Source organism: Callithrix jacchus, chromosome 10 (assembly GCF_049354715.1).
Source record: "Callithrix jacchus isolate 240 chromosome 10, calJac240_pri, whole genome shotgun sequence".
Classification (NCBI taxonomy): domain Eukaryota; kingdom Metazoa; phylum Chordata; class Mammalia; order Primates; family Cebidae; genus Callithrix; species Callithrix jacchus.
In genome coordinates, this window is record NC_133511.1 from 82,658,213 (window position 1) to 82,674,814 (window position 16,602).

The 16,602-nt window shown below is 39.6% G+C and overlaps 1 protein-coding gene across 2 annotated transcripts in view; it reads right to left on the minus strand.

The window, feature by feature from the left end:
• Positions 1-16,602, minus strand: part of LOC144578134 (uncharacterized) — a 131,592-nt gene that overhangs the window by 25,944 nt on the left and 89,046 nt on the right. The gene's annotated exons all lie outside the window — the stretch shown is intronic.

Consider the following 16,602-nt stretch of genomic DNA (forward strand, 5'->3'; position numbering starts at 1 on the left):
GGCTACTTGAAAATATAGTCATCTGGGTGCAATGGCTCATGCCTTTAATCCCAGCTTTTTGGAAGGCCAAGCCAGGCAGATCACTTGATATCAGGAGTTTAAGACCAGCCTGGCCAATATGACAAAACCCATCTTTACTAAAAATCCAAACCTTACCCAGGCATGGTGGCAGATGTCTATAATCCCAGCTACTCAAGAGGCTGAGGCAGGAGTATCACTTGAGCCTGGGAACAGACAGGTTGCAGTGAACTGAGGTCATGGCACTGCACTCCAACCTGGATTACAGATTGGGATTCCATCAAAGAGAGAGAGAGAGAAGAAAGCAAGCAGGAGAGAGAAAGAGAGAGAGAAAAATATGGAGACAAAACAATAAAAAAGAAGCAGGCCTATGAGACCCAGAAAATACTCTTAAAAGAGCAAATCTATGAAATACTGTCCTTAAAGAGAAAGCAGAAGGAGAGATATGGATACAAAGTTTATTTAAAATGTAATAACAGCTTTGCTTGGTGGCTCATATCTGTAATCCTAGCACATTGGGAAGCCAAGTCCAGACGTTCAAGACCAGCTTGGACAACAGGGCAAAACCCCATCTCTACCAAAAACAAAAACAAAAAAATTAGCAAAGTGTAGTGGTGCACACCTGTCCCAGCTGAGTAGTCCCAGATACTCGGGAGGCTTAGGTGGCAGAATGGTTTGATTCCAAAAGATGAAGGTTGCAGTGAACTGAGATCACATCACTGCTTTCCAGCCTGGGCAACAGCCAGACCCTGTCTCAATAAGCAAACAAACCAAAATAGGATAATAACAGAGAAATTCCCAAACCTAGAGAAATGTATCAATATTGAAATACAAAAAGGTTATATAATACCAGGCTTATATAACACAAAGAAGACTACCTCAAGACATTTAATAAGCAAACTCCCACAGATCAAGGATTAAGGTTAAAAACACAGTCCTAAGGGGGGCATCAACATGGCTGAGAGGAGGCAACACCAGAATGCAGTTCCCAGCAGATGAGATGCAGAGGGCTAGAGGACTTCAGATTCCAAGTGAGGTGCCAGGTTAGTTGTGGTGGGACTGATAGGATTCTGAAAATATTCCAGGGAAGGCAAGCAAGAAACAGGATGATTGCAGCCCAAGGAGGGTGAATTGAGACAGGGTGGGGCACATCCCCACCTGGAAAGCATAGCCAACTTGGAGGGTCAGGGACTTCACCCCCTTGGTCCTCCAATTTGGATCCTGTGGTTCCCCCATCCCTCTTGCAACCCATGGTCCACAAGAAACCCACTGGACTGAGGGGTGCCATGCGTTGTTGAAATCTGAGTGACAGCTTCTGCCTGGTGCCACAAGTTGGCACAGACCTGGGCGGAAGTATGGACTAATGTCAGTGGGACAAAACTCCCTGTCCCAAAGAAAGAGGCAGAGCTAAAAGCAGGGAAAGAGGCCATAAGGCCTGGCAGGCCCCACCCCCCACAAAATTTAAACTGAAGCCTGCAGGCTAGAGAGCTTCCCAGTGAAAACACCAGTTTGACCCCAACCAGGAAGATAGAGATCAGGGAAGGAGAGATGCCATTGAGAAGGCGGGGCTAATTTCACCTGCCTAAACAAACTCCAGGAGAAGACCACCCACCCAGCATCCTGACTGAATCTGAGGCAGCCCAGCGCCTCTACAGACCATAAAAGATATAGCTCCAACCTCAACAAAAAGCAGGTATACTCAGAGATCCCATCTAAAATCACCAACTTCAAAGATCAAAGGGAGATAAATCCATGAAGATGGGGGGAAAACACAGTGCAAAAAGGATGAATCTATCAGAGACTAGAACACCTCTTCTCCTCCTAGGGATCACAGCTCCTCACCATCAAGGGAACAAAACAAGACAGAGAATGAGTTTGACGAATTGACAGAAGCAGGCTTCAGAAGGTGGGTAATAACTTCTCTGAGTTAAAAGACCATGTTCTAACCCAATGCAAAGAAACTAGGAACCTTGAAAAAAGGTTAGACAAAATTCTAACTAGAATAAGCAACATAGAGAAGAACATAAATGACTTGATGGAGCTGCAAAACACAGCACAAGAACTTTGTGAGGCATATACAAGTTTCAACAGCCAAATTGATCAAGCAGAAAAAAACATATCAGAGATTGAAGATAAAATCAATAAAATAAAATAAAAAAGCAAGATTAGAGAAAAAAAGAGTGAAGAAAGAAACAAAACCTCCAATAACTATGGGATTAGGTAAAAAAAACCTAATCTAAGCTTGATCAATGTAACTGAATATGACAGGGAGAATGAATCCAAGCTGGAAAACACTCTTCAAGAACATTATCCAAGAGAACTTCCCCAACTTAACAAGGCAAGCCAACATTCAAATACAGGAAATTCAGAGAACACCACAAAGATACTCCTCAAAAAGAGCAACCTCAAGGCACATAATCATCAGATTCACCAGGGTTGAAATGAAGGGAAAAATCCTAAGGGCAGCCAGAGAGAAAGGACGAGTCACTCAGAAAAAAAGACCAGCAGACTCACAGCAGATCTGTCAGCAGAAACTCTGCAAGCTAGGAGAGAGTGGAAGCCAATATTCGACATTCTTAAATAAAAGAACTTTCAATCCAGAATTTCGTATCCAGCCAAACTAAGCTTCATAAGAAGGAGAAAGAAAATCCTCTATGGAAAAGCAATTGCTGAGAGATTTCACTGCTACAAGACCTGCCTTACAAGAGCTCCTGAAGGAAGTACTAAACACGGAAAGGAACAACCAGTACCAGTAACTGTAAAAATGTACCAAATGGTAAGAAATAATGACACAATGAAGAAACTTCCTCAACTATGGACAAAACAGCCAGCCAGTAAAAAACTGGTAGGATCAAATTTAAATATAACAATATTAACATTGAATGTAAATGGCCTAAATGCCACAATCAAAAGACTGACAAACTGGATAAAAAGTCAAGATCCATCAGTGTGCTGTATTAAGGAGACCCACCTAACATGCAAAGACTCACACAGACTCAAAATAAAAAGATGGAAGAAGATTTACCAAGCAAATGGAGAGCAAAAAATGGCAGGGGTAGCCATCCTAGCCTCTGATAAAAACGGACTTTAAACCAACAAGGATCAAAAGAGACAAAGAAGGGTACTACATAATGGTCAAAGGATCAATGCAACAAGAAGAGCTAATTTTCCTAAATATATATGTACCCAATGCAGGAGCACCCAGATACATAATGCAAGTTATTAACGACCTACAAAGAGACTTATACTTTCACACAATAATCGTGGGAGACTTTAACACCCCACTGACAATATTGGACAGATCAACAAGACAGAAAGTCAACAGGGAAATCCAGGACTTGAACACAGATCTGGACCAAGTGGACCTAATAGATATTTACAGAACACTCCATCCCAAATTCACAGAATACATATTCTTCTCAGGACCACATCACACTTACTCTAAAATTGACCACATAATTGGAAGTAAATCACTCCTCAACAAATGCAAAAGAACAGAAATCATAACAAATAGTCTCTCAGACCACAGTGCAATCAAATTAGAACTCAGGATTTAGAAGTGTACTCAAAACTACACAACTACATGAAAACTGAACAATCTGCTCCTGAATGACTACTGGATAATGAAATGAAGGCAGTAATAAAGATATTCTTTAAAACCAATGAGGATGAAGACCCAACATGCCAGAATCTCTAGGACTCATTTAAAGTAGTGTCTAGATAGAAATTTATAGCAATAAATGTCCACAAGAAACAAGGAAAGATCTAAAATTGACACTCTATCGTCAAAATTGACAGAGCTAGAGGAGCAAGATCAAAAAAACTCATAAACAAACAGAAGACAAGAAATAACTAAGATCAGAGCAGAACTGAATGAGATAGAGACACAAAAAAAGCCCTTCAAAAAAACAATAAATCCAGGAGGTGGTTTTTTGAAAAGATCAACAAAGTAGACAGACTACTAGCTAGACTAATAAAAAAGAAAAGAAAGAAGACTCAAATAGATACAATAAAAAACAAAAAGAGGAAGATCACCACAGATTCCTCAGAAATACAAACTACCATCAGAGATTACTGCGAACAGCTCTATGCACATAAACCAGCAAATCTGGAAGAAAATGATAAATTCCTGGACACTTGCACACTCTCAAGACTAAGCCAGGAAGAAGTTGAAACCCTGAATAGACCAATAACAAGGTCTGAAGTTGAGACAGCAATTTATAGCCTATGAAGAAAAAAAGTTCAGGTCCAGATGGGTTCACAGCCAAATTTGACAAGACATACAAAGAGGAGCTGTTACCATTCCTGTTGAAACTTTTCCAAACCATACAAAAAGAGGGAATCCTCTCTAACTCTTTCTATAAGACCAACATCATCCTGATACCAAAACCTAGCAGAGACACAATTAAAAGCAAACTATAAGCTAATATCCATAATGAACATTGATGCAAAAGTCTTCAATAAAATACTGGCAAAACGAATCCAACAGCACATCAAAAAGCTTATCCACCATGATCAACTAGGCTTCATCCTGGTGATGCAAGGCTGGTTCAACATATGCAAATCTATAAATGTAATCCACCACATAAACAGAACCAAAGACAAAAACCACATAATTATCTCAATGGATAAAGAGAAAGCCTTCGAAAAAATTCAACAACCCTTTATGCTAAAAACTTTCAATAAAGTAGGTATCAATGGAACATATCTCAAAATAATAAAAGCTATTTATGACAAACCCACAGCCAATATCTTACTGAATGGGCAAAAACTAGAAGCATTCCCTTTAGAAACTGGCACTAGACAAGGATGCCCTCTCACACCACTTCTATTCAACATAGTATTGGAAGTTCTAGCCTGAACAATTAGGCAAGAAAAAGAAATAAACTGTATTCAATTAGAAAAAGAAGAAGTCAAGTTGTCCCTATTAGTAGATGACATGATCGTATATTTAGAAGACCCCATTATCTCAGCCTAAAACCTCCTCAAGCTAATAAGCAACTTCAGCAAAGTCTCAGGATACAAAATCAATGTGCAGAAATAACAAGCATTCCTCTACCAACAACAGACAAACAGAGAGCCAAATCATGACCAAACTTCCATTTACAATTGCTACAAAGAAAATAAAATACCTAGAAATACAACTAACAGAGGATGTAAAAGATCTCTTCAAGAAGAACTACAAACCACTGCTCCAGGATATAAGAGAGGACACAAACAGATGGAGAAACATTCCATGTTCATGGTTAAGAAGAATCAATATTGTAAAATGGCCATACTGCCCAAAGTAATTTATAGACTTAATGCTATCCCCATAAAGCTACCACTGACCTTCTTCACAGATCTGAAAAAAACCACTTTAAACTTCATGTGGAATCAAAAAAGAACCTGCATAGCCAAGACAATCCTAAGCAAAAAGAACAAAGCTGGACACATCATGCTACCTGACTTCAAACTATACTACAAGGCTACAGTAATCAAAACAGCATGGTAATAATACTAAAACAGAGATGTAGACAACTGGAACAGAACAGAGGTCTCAGAAGCAACACCACACATCTACAAGCATCTGATCTTTGACAAACTGGACAAAAACAAGCAGTGGGAAAAGAACTCCCTGTTTAATAAATGGTGTCAGGAAAACTGGCTAGCCATATGTAAAAGGCTGAAATTAGACCCCTTCCTTACATCTTATTTTTTTATTGCATTTTAGGTCTTGGGGTACATGTGGAGAACATGCAAGATAGTGGCATAGGTAAACACATGGCAGTGTGATTTGCTGCCTTCCTCCCCTTCACCTATATCTGGCATTTCTCCCCATGCTATCTCTCCCTAACTCCCCACCCACCGCTGTCCCTCCCCTATTCCCCTCAACAGACCCCACTGTGTAGTGTTCCCCTCCCTGTGTCCATGTATTCTCATTATTCAACACCCGCCTATGAGTGAGAACATGCCGTATTTCATTTTCTGTTCTTGTGTCAGTTTGCTGAGAATGATGTTCTCCAGATTCATCCATGTCCCTACAAAGGACACGAATTCATCATTTTGGATTGCTGCATAATATTCCATGGTGTATATGTGTCACATTTTCCCTGTCCACTGTATCGTCGATGGGCATTTGGGTTGATTCCAGGTCTTTGCTATTGTAAACAGTGCTGCAATGAACATTCGTGTGCATGTGTCCTTATAGTAGAAAAATTTACAATCCCTCAGATATATATCCAGTAATGGGATTGCTGGGTCAAATGCAATATCTATTTCTAGGTCCTTAAGGAATGGTCACACTGTCTTGCACAATGGTTGAACTAATTTACACTCCCACCAACAGTGTAAAAGTGTTCCTATTTCTCCACATCCTCTCCAGCATCTGTTGTCTCCAGATTTTTTAATGATAGCCATTCTAACTGGCATGAGATGGTATCTCAATGTAGCTTTGATTTGTATTTCTCTAATGACCAGTGATGATGAGCATTTTTTCATATGTTTGCTGGCCTCATGTATGTCTTCTTTTGTAAAGTGTCTGTTCATATTCTTTGCCCACTTTTGAATGGGCTTGTTTGTTTTTTTCTTGTAAATCTGTTTGAGTTCTTTGTAAATTCTGTATATCAGCCCTTTGTCAGATGGGTAAACTGCAAAAATTTTTTCCCATTTTGTTGGTTGCCGATTCATTCTAATGACTGTTTCTTTTGCTGTACAAAATCTGTGGAGTGCGATTAGGTCCCATTTGTCTATTTTGCCTTTTGTTGCCAGTGCCTTTGGTGTTTTGGTCATGAAGTCCTTGCCTACTCCTATGTATTGAATAATTTTGCCCAGATTTTCTTCTAAAGTTTTTATGGTGTTAGGTCTTATGTTTAAGTCTTTAATCCATCTGGAGTTAATTTTAGTGTAAGGTGTCAGGAAGGGGTCCAGTTTCTGCTTTCTGCACATAACTAACCACTTTTTCCAAAACCATTTATTAAACAGGGAATCCTTTCCCCGTTGCTTGTTTTTGTCAGGTTTATCAAAGATTGTATGGTTGTAGATATGTTGTGTTGCCTCCGGTGCCTCTGTTCTGTTCCATTGGTCTATATCTCTGTTTTGGTACCAGTACCATGCTGTTTTGATTACTGTAGCCTTGTAGTATACTTTGAAGTCCAGTAGTGTGATGCCTCCCGCTGTGTTCTTTTTGCTTAGAATTGACTTGGCTATGCGGGCTCTCTTTTGGTTCCATATGAAGTTTAAGGTGGTTTTCCCCAGTTCTGTGAAGAAAGTAATTGGTAGCTTGATGGGGATAGTGTTGAATCTATAAATTACTTTGGGCAGTATGGCCATTTGCACAATATTGATTCTTCCTAACCATGAACATGAATGTTTCTTCATCTGTTTGTGTCCTCTCTTATTTCGTTGAGCAGTGGTTTGTAGTTCTCCTTGAAGAGGTCCTTTACATCCTTGTCAGTTGTATTCCTAAGTATTTTATTGTTTTTGTAGCAATTGTGAATGGCAGTTCGTTCTTGATTTGGCTCTCTTTAACTCTGTTATTGGTGTACAGAAATGCTTGTGATTTTTGTACATTGATTTTGTATCCAGAAAATTTGCTGAAGTTGCTTATCAGTTTCAGGAGTTTTTGGGCTGAGTGATGGGGTCTTCTAGATATACTATCATGTCATCTGGAAATAGAGACAATTTGGGTTCCTCCTTTTTAATTTGAATACACTTTATTTCTTTTTCTTGCCTGATTGCTCTGGCTAGAAATTCCAGTACTATTAAATAGGAGTGGCGACAGAGGGCATCCTTGTTTAGTGCCAGATTTCAAAGGGAATGCTTCCAGTTTTTCAGTATGATGTTGGCTGTTGGTTTGTTGTAAATAGCTTTCATTATTTTGAGATACATTCCATCAATACCGAGTTTATTGAGGGGTTTTAGCATAAAAGGATAAATGTTGAATGTTCTCAAAGACGTTCTCTGTATCGATTGAGATAATCGTGTAGTTTTTGTTTTTGGTTCTGCCTTTGTGGTGAAATACATTTATGGACTTGCATATGTTGAACCAGCCTTACATCCCCAAGATGAATCCTACTTGATCATGGTGGATAAGCTTGTTGATGTGCTGTTGCAATCGGCTTACCAGTATTTTATTGAAGATTTTTGCAACTATGTTCATCATGGATATTGGCATGAAGTTTTCTATTCTTGTTGAGTCTCTGCCAGGTTTTGGTATCAGGATGATGTTGGTCTCATAAAATGATTAGGGAAGGATTCCCTCTTAATGCATTATTTGGAATGGTTTCAGAAAGAATGGTACCAGCTCCTCTTAGTGTGTCTGGTAGAATTCAGCTGTGAACCCATCTGGACCTGGGCTTTTTTTGTGTGGTAGGCTCTTTTTTTTTTTTTTTTTTTTTTTTTTTTTGAGATGGAGTTTCACTCTTGTTACCCAGGCTGGAGTGCAATGGCATGATCTCGGCTCACCGCAACCTCGACCTCCTGGGTTCAAGAAATTCTCCTGCCTCAGCCTCCTGAGTAGCTGGGATTACAGGCATGCACCACCATGCCAAGCTAATTTTTTGTATTTTTAGTAGAGATGGGGTTTCACCATGTTGACCAGGATAGTCTTGATCTGTTGACCTTGTGATCCACCCGCCTCGGCCTTTCAAAGTGCTGGGATTACAGGCTTGAGCCACTGCGCCCAGCCGTGGTAGGCTCTTAACTGCTGCCTCAACTTCAGATCTTGTTATTGGTCTATTAAGGGTTTTGACTTCTTCCGGGTTTAGGCTGGGGAGAACAGAAGTGTCCAGGAATTTATCAATTTCTTCCAGGTGTACTAGTTTATGTGCATAGAGTTGTTTGTAATATTCTCTGATAATGGTTTGAATTTCTGTGGGATCTGTGGTGATTTCCCCATTATCTTTTTTATTGCATCTATTTGGTTATTCTCTTCTTTTTTATTAATCTGGGTAATGGTCTGTCTATTTTGTTAATCTTTTTGAAAAACCAGCTCCTGGATTTATAGATATTCTGAAGGGTTTTTCAGAGCGGAACTATCTCCTTCAGTTTTGCTCTGATCTTAATTATTTCTTGTCTTCTGCTAGGTTTTGAGTTTTTTTGATTTTGCTCCTCTAGCTTTTTCAATTTTGATGATATGGTGTCAATTTTGGATCTCTCCACTCTTCTCATGTGGGCGCTTATTGCTAGATATTTTCCTCTAGAGACTGCTGTAAATGTATCCCAGAGATTCTGGTATGTTGTGTCTTCATTCTCGTTGGTTTTGAAGTACTTCTTTATTTCTGCCTTCATTTCATTGTTTATCCAATCAACATTCAAGAGCCAGTTGTTCACTTTCCATGAAGCTGTGTGGTTCTGAGTTATTTTCTGAATTCTGAGTTCTAACTTGATTGCACTGTGGTCTGAGACTGTTACAATTTTCATTCTTTTGCATTTGCTGAGGAGTGATTTACCTCCAATTATGTGGTCAATTTTAGAGTAGTTGTGATGTGGTGCTGAGAAGAATATATATTCTGTGGATTTGGGGTGGAGAGTTCTGTAAATGTCTATCAGGTTTGCTTGTTCCAGGTCTGAGTTCAGGTCCTGGATATTCTTGTTAATTTTCTATCTGGTTGATCTGTCTAATATTGACAGTGGAGTGTTAAAGTCTCCCACTATTATTGTGTGGGAATCTAAGTCTCTTTGTAAGTCATTAAGAACTTGCCTTATGTATCTGGGTGCTCCTGTATTGGGTCCGTATATATTTAGGATCGTTAGCTCTTCTTGTTGTATTGATCCTTTTACCATTATGTAATGTCCTTCTTTGTCTCTTTTGATCTTTGTTGCTTTAAAGTCTATTTTTTCAGAGATGAGAATTGGAAATCCTGATTTTTTTTTTGTTCTCCATTTGCTTGGTAAATCATCCTCCATCCCTATATTTTGAGCCTTTGTGTATCCTTGCCTGTGAGATGGGTTTCCTGGATACAGCACACCAATGGGTTTTCGCTTCTTATCCAATTCACCAGTCTGTGTCTTTTGATTGGTGTATTTAGCCGATTTACATTTAGGGTTAATATTGTTATTTATGAATTTGATACGGCCATTTTGATGCTAGTGGGCTGTTTTGCCCATTAGTTTATGCAGAGTCTTCATTTTCTTGATGCTCTTTACAATTTGGTATGTTTTTGGAGTGGCTGGTACTGGTTGTTCCTTTCCATGTGTGGTACCTCTTTGAGGAGGTCTTGTAAAGCAGGCCTGGTGGTGACAAAATTTCTGAATACTTGCTTGTTTGCACAGAATTTTATTTTTCCTTCACTTGTGAACCTTAGTTTTGCTGGTATGAAATTCTGGGTTGAAAGTTCTTTTCTTTAAGGATGTTGAATATTGGCCCCCACTCTCTTCTGGCTTGTAGGATTTCTGCCAAGAGATCTGCAGTAAGTCTGATCGCTTCCCTTTGTGGGTAACTTGACCATTCTCTCTGGCTGCCCTTAGTATTTTCTTCTTCATTTCAACCCTGGTGAATCTGACAATTATATGCCTTGGGTTGCTCTTCTTGAGGAATATCTTTGTGGTGTTCTCTGTATTTCCTGGACTTGAATATTGACGTGCCTTGCTAAGTTTGGGAAGTTTTCTTTTCGGGGGGGATTTTGAAATGTTTTAACAATTGGAGGAAGAAAAAATAATTTTTTTATTGAGTAGAGGTGAGGAACTAGGATGTTGAAAAGTAAAACAAGGAGAGAAGAAAAGGAAGAAAGAGGAAGAAAAAGAGGGAGAGAGAACAGGAATATTGCTTCATTCTAAAAATGGGTATTAATAATGGCCGATCAATATTTTGTGTATTTAAAATGGAGAACTCTATAAATATTTATTGAGTTTACTTGTTCCGGATCTGAGTTGAAGTCCTGGATATCCTTATTAATTTTCTGTCTTGTTGAGTCTAAATCTTGTTATGGGTCTTACGTATCTGGGTATTAAGATCACTTATTGATCCTTTTACCACTGTATCTTTGTTGCTTTGAAATCTATTTTATCAAATGTGAGAATTGCAACTCCTGCTTTTTGTTTATTTATTTATTTTTGCTCTCCATTTGGTTGGTAAATTTTTCTCCAACCCTTTGTTTTGAGTCTTTGTGTATCGTTGGATATACCATTAGGTTTTGGCTGTATCTTTTGATTGTGGGATTTAATCGGTCTAAACTTAGGGTTACTGCCATTTGATGTTTGTTAATTGGCATTTTATCCATTCATTGATGTAAGTTCTTCTTTATGTTGATGCTCTTTACTTTTTGGTATATTTTTAGAAAGGCTCATACTGGTTGTTCCTTTCTATTTATAATGCTTCTTTCAGAAGTTCTTGTAAAGCAGGCCTGGTGGTAATAAAATCTCTGAGTACTTGCTTGTTCATAAAAGATTTTACTTTTCCTTCAATTGTGAAGCTTAGTTTGGCAGGATATGAGATTCTAGGCTGAAAGTTCTGTTCTTTAAGTATGTTGAATATTGGCCCCAACTCTCTTCTGGCTTGTAGGGTTGGAAAAGTTTTCCTGGAGAATATCCTGAAGAGTGTTCTCCAGCTTAGATTCATTCTCCTCATCACATTCAGGTACACGTATCAAACGTAGATTAGGTCTCTCCTTGGAGACTTTGTTCATTCCTTTTTGTGCTTTTCTGTCTAATCTTGCCTTCTCGTTTTATTTCATTGAGTTGATCTTTGACCTCTGATATCCTTTCTTCTGCTTGGTCAATTCAGCTGCTGAAACTTGTGCATGCTTCAGGAAGGTCTCATTTTGTGTTTTTCAGCTCCATCAATTCACTCATATTCCTCTCTAAGTTGTCCATTCTTGTTATCATTTCACCAAATCTTTTTTTCCAGGTTCTTAGTTTCTTTGCATTGAGTTAGAACGTGTTCTTTTAGCTCACAGGAGTTTCTCATTACCCATCTTCTGAATTCTGATTCCGTCATTTCATCACACTCATTCTCCATCCAGCTTTGTTGCCTTGCTGGTGAGGAGTTGTGATCCCTTGTAGGAGGAGAGGTGTTCTGGTTTCAGATGTTTTCCTCATTTTTGTGCTAGTTTCTTCCCATCTTTGTGGATTTATCCTCCTGTCATCTGTGCAGTTGCTGGTTTTCAGATTGGGCCTCTGAATGGATGTCCAGAATGTTTATGATGAAGTTATTTCTGTTTCTTAGTTTTCCTTCTAACGGTCTAGCCCCTCTGCTGTAGGACTGCTGGGGTCCACTCCAGGCCCTGCTTGCCTGGGGATCACCTGCAACACCTGCAGAACAGTCGGGGTTGCTACTAGTTTCTTCTTCTGCTATCTTTGTCCCAGAATGATGCCTGCCAAATGTCAGTCTGATCAGTCTTTTGTGAGGTGACTCTTTGGATATACAGGTGTGAGGGAGCTGCTTGAGGAGACAGTCTGTTCTTTACAGGAGCTCAAGTGCTGAGCTGTGAGCTCCATTGTTCATTCAGAGCTGCTAGGCAGGTACGTTTAAGTTTGCTGCAGCAGAACTCATAAACCCCCTTTAATTCCCCAGGTGTTCTGTCCCGGGGAGTTAGGGCTTCATTTATGAGTATTCGTTGTGCTGCTACCCTTTTTTATTTTTCAGGGCTGCTCTGCCCAGCAAGGAGGCAGCCTAGTCACTGACTGCCTGCAGAAGCTTTGCTGAGATGCTTTGGGCTCTGCCCTGCTCTTGGCTCCACCCTGCTGCCATATGAGCTTCTGTGCAGTTCTATTTATATGGGTGTGGTTAGAAATGCCTTGGCAATGGGGGCCGCCTCTGTAATTGCAGATTCTCTCTGTTATAGTGGGTTACCTCGGCAACAGCAGGCTGCCTCAGCAATGGCGGACTACCTCTGTAGAAGTGGAGTGCCTCAATAATGGTGGACACCCCTCCCCCACCGAGCTGCACAGTCCTGAATTCCACTGTGCTTGCTATGAAACTCTCAACACTGAATGCTTCCAATTGCTGTTTTTTTGCTTGTTTGTTTTTGTGGGGTTGAAACCCACCAAGCCTAATCACCTGGCTCCCTTCCTCAAAGAATTTTTTATTTTTTTTAGCAAATTGTATTTTTTTTTTTAATTTTTTATTGGATTTTAGGTTTTGGGGTACATGAGCAGAGCATGCAAGACAGTTGCGTAGGTACGCACATGGCAGTATGCTTTGCTTTGCTTCTCCCCTTCACCCACATTTGGCATTTCTCCCCAGGCTATCCCTCCCCACCTCCCCATCCCACTGGCCCTCCCCTTTTCCCCCCAATAGACCCCAGTGTTTAGTACTCCCCTTTCTGCGTCCATGTGTTCTCATTTTTCATCACCCGCCTATGAGTGAGAATATGTGGTGTTTCATTTTCTGTTCTTGTGTCAGTTTGCTGAGGATGATGTTCTCCAGATTCATCCATGTCCCTACAAACGACACAAACTCATCATTTCTGATTGCTGCATAATATTCCATGGTGTATATGTGCCACATTTTTCCAATCCAGTCTATTATCAATGGGCATTTGGGTTGATTCCAGATCTTTGCTATTGTAAACAGTGCTGCAATGAACATTCGTGTACATGTGTCCTTATAGTAGAACGATTTATAGTCTTTTGGATATGTACCCAGTAATGGGATTGCTGGGTCAAATGGAATTTCTATTTCTAAGGCCTTGAGGAATCGCCACACTGTCTTCCACAATGGATGAACTAATTTACACTCCCACCAAGAGTGTAAAACTCTTCCTTTTTCTCCACACCCTCTCCAGCATCTGTTGTCAACAGATTTCTTAATGATTGCCATTATAACTGGCGTGAGATGGTATCTCAATGTGGTTTTGATTTGCATCTCTCTGATGACCAGTGACGATGAGCATTTTTTCATATGATTGTTGGCCTCATATATGTCTTCTTTCGTAAAGTGTCTGTTCATATCCTTTGCCCACTTTTGAATGGGCTTGTTTGTTTTTTTCCTGTAAATCTGTTTGTGTTCTTTGTAAATTCTGGATATCAGCCCTTTGTCAGATGGGTAAACTGCAAAAATTTTTTCCCATTCTGTTGGTTGCCGATCCACTCTAGTGACTGTTTCTTTTGCCATGCAGAAGCTGTGGAGATTCATTAGGTCCCATTTGTCTATTTTGGCTTTTGTTGCCAATGCTTTTGCTGTTTTGTTGATGAAGTCCTTGCCTACTCCTATGTCCTGGATAGTTTCGCCTAGATTTCCTTCTAGGGTTTTTATTGTGCCTGGTCTTATGTTTAAGTCTTTAATCCATCTGGAGTTAATTTTAGTGTAAGGTGTCAGGAAGGGGTCCAGTTTCTGCTTTCTGCACATGGCTAGCCAGTTTTCCCAACACCATTTGTTAAACAGGGAATCCTTTCCCCATTGCTTGTTTTTGTCAGGTTTATCAAAGATTGTATAGTTGTAGATATGTTGTGTTGCCTCCGGTGCCTCTGTTTTGTTCCATTGGTCTATATCTCTGTTTTGGTACCAGTACCGTGCTGTTTTGATTACTGTAGCCTTGTAGGATAGTTTGAATTCCGGTAGTGTGATGCCCCCTGCTGTGTTCTTTTTGCTTAGAATTGACTTGGCTATGCAGGCTCTCTTTTGGTTCCATATGAAGTTCATGGTGGTTTTTCCAGTTTGTGAAGAAAGTCAATGGTAGCTTGATGGGGATAGCGTTGATTCTGTAAATTACTTTGGGCAGTATAGCCATTTTCACGATATTAATTCTTCCTAACCATGAACATGGAATGTTTCTCCATCTGTTTGTGTCCTCTCTGATTTCGTTGAGCAGTGGTTTGTAGTTCTCCTTGAAGAGGTCCCTTACGTTCCTTGTGAGTTGTATTCCAAGGTATTTTATTCTTTTTGTAGCAATTGTGAATGGCAGTTCGCTCTTGATTTGGCTTTCTTTAAGTCTGTTATTGGTGTAGAGGAAGGCTTGTGATTTTTGCACATTGATTTTATATCCTGAGACTTTGCTGAAGTTGCTTATCAGTTTCAGGAGTTTTTGGGCTGAGGCGATGGGGTCCTCTAGGTATACTATCAGGTCGTCTGCAAATAGAGACAATTTGGCTTCCACCTTTCCTATTTGAATACCCTTTATTTCTTTTTCTTGCCTGATTGCTCTGGCTAGAACTTCCAGTACTATATTGAATAGGAGTGGTGAAAGAGGGCATCCTTGTCTAGTGCCAGATTTCAAAGGGAATGCTTCCAGTTTTTGACCATTCAGTATGATATTGGCTGTTGGTTTGTCATAAATAGCTTTTATTACTTTGAGATACGTTCCATCGATACCGAGTTTATTGAGGGTTTTTAGCATAAAGGGCTGTTGAATTTTGTCAAATGCCTTCTCTGCATCAATTGAGATAATCATGTGGTTTTGGTTTTGGTTCTGTTTATGTGGTGAATAACGTTGACAGACTTGCGTATGTTGAACCAGCCTTGCATCCCTGGGATGAATCCTACTTGATCATAATGAATAAGTTTTTTGATTTGCTGTTGCAATCGGCTTGCCAATATTTTATTGAAGATTTTTGCATCTATGTTCATCATGGATATTGGCCTGAAGTTTTCTTTTCTTGTTGGGTCTCTGCCGGGTTTTGGTATCAGAATGATGTTGGTCTCATAAAATGATTTGGGAAGGATTCCCTCTTTTTGGATTGTTTGAAATAGTTTTAGAAAAAATTGTACCAGCTCCTCTTTGTGTGTCTGGTAGAATTCGGCTGTGAACCCGTCTGGACCTCGGCTTTTTTTGAGTGGTAAGCTCTTAATTGCTGCCTCGACTTCTGACCTTGTTATTGGTCTATTCATAGTTTCAACTTCCTCCTGGTTTAGGCTTGGGAGGACACAGGAGTCCAGGAATTTATCCATTTCTTCCAGGTTTACTAGTTTATGTGCATAGAGTTGTTTGTAATATTCTCTGATGATGGTTTGAATTTCTGTGGAATCTGTGGTGATTTCCCCTTTATCATTTTTTATTGCATCTATTTGGTTGTTCTCTCTTTTCTTTTTAATCAATCTGGCTAGTGGAATGTCTATTTTGTTGATCTTTTCAAAAAACCAGCTCTTGGATTTATTGATTTTGTGAAGGGATTTTCGTGTCTCAATCTCCTTCAGTTCAGCTCTGATCTTAGTTATTTCTTGTCTTCTGCTGGGTTTTGAGTTTTTTTGATCTTGCTCCTCTAGCTCTTTCAATTTTGACGATAGGGTGTCAATTTTGGATCTCTCCATTCTCCTCATATGGGTGCTTATTGCTATATACTTTCCTCTAGAGACTGCTTTAAATGTGTCCCAGAGGTTCTGGCATGTTGTGTCTTCGTTCTCATTGGTTTCAAAGAACTTCTTTATTTCTGTCTTCATTTCATTGTTTATCCAGTCAACATTCAAGAACCAGTTGTTCAGTTTCCATGAAGCTGTGCAGTTCTGTGTTGGTTTCTGTATTCTGAGTTCTAACTTGATTGCACTATGTTCTGAGAGGCTGTTTATTATGATTTCAGTTGTTTTGCAGTTGTTGAGCAGTGCTTTACTTCCAATTATGTGGTCAATTTTAGAGTAGGTGTGATGTGGTGCTGAGAAGAATGTATATTCTGTGAATTTTGGGTGGAGAGTTCTGTAAATGTCTATCAGGTTTGCTTGCTCCAGGTCTG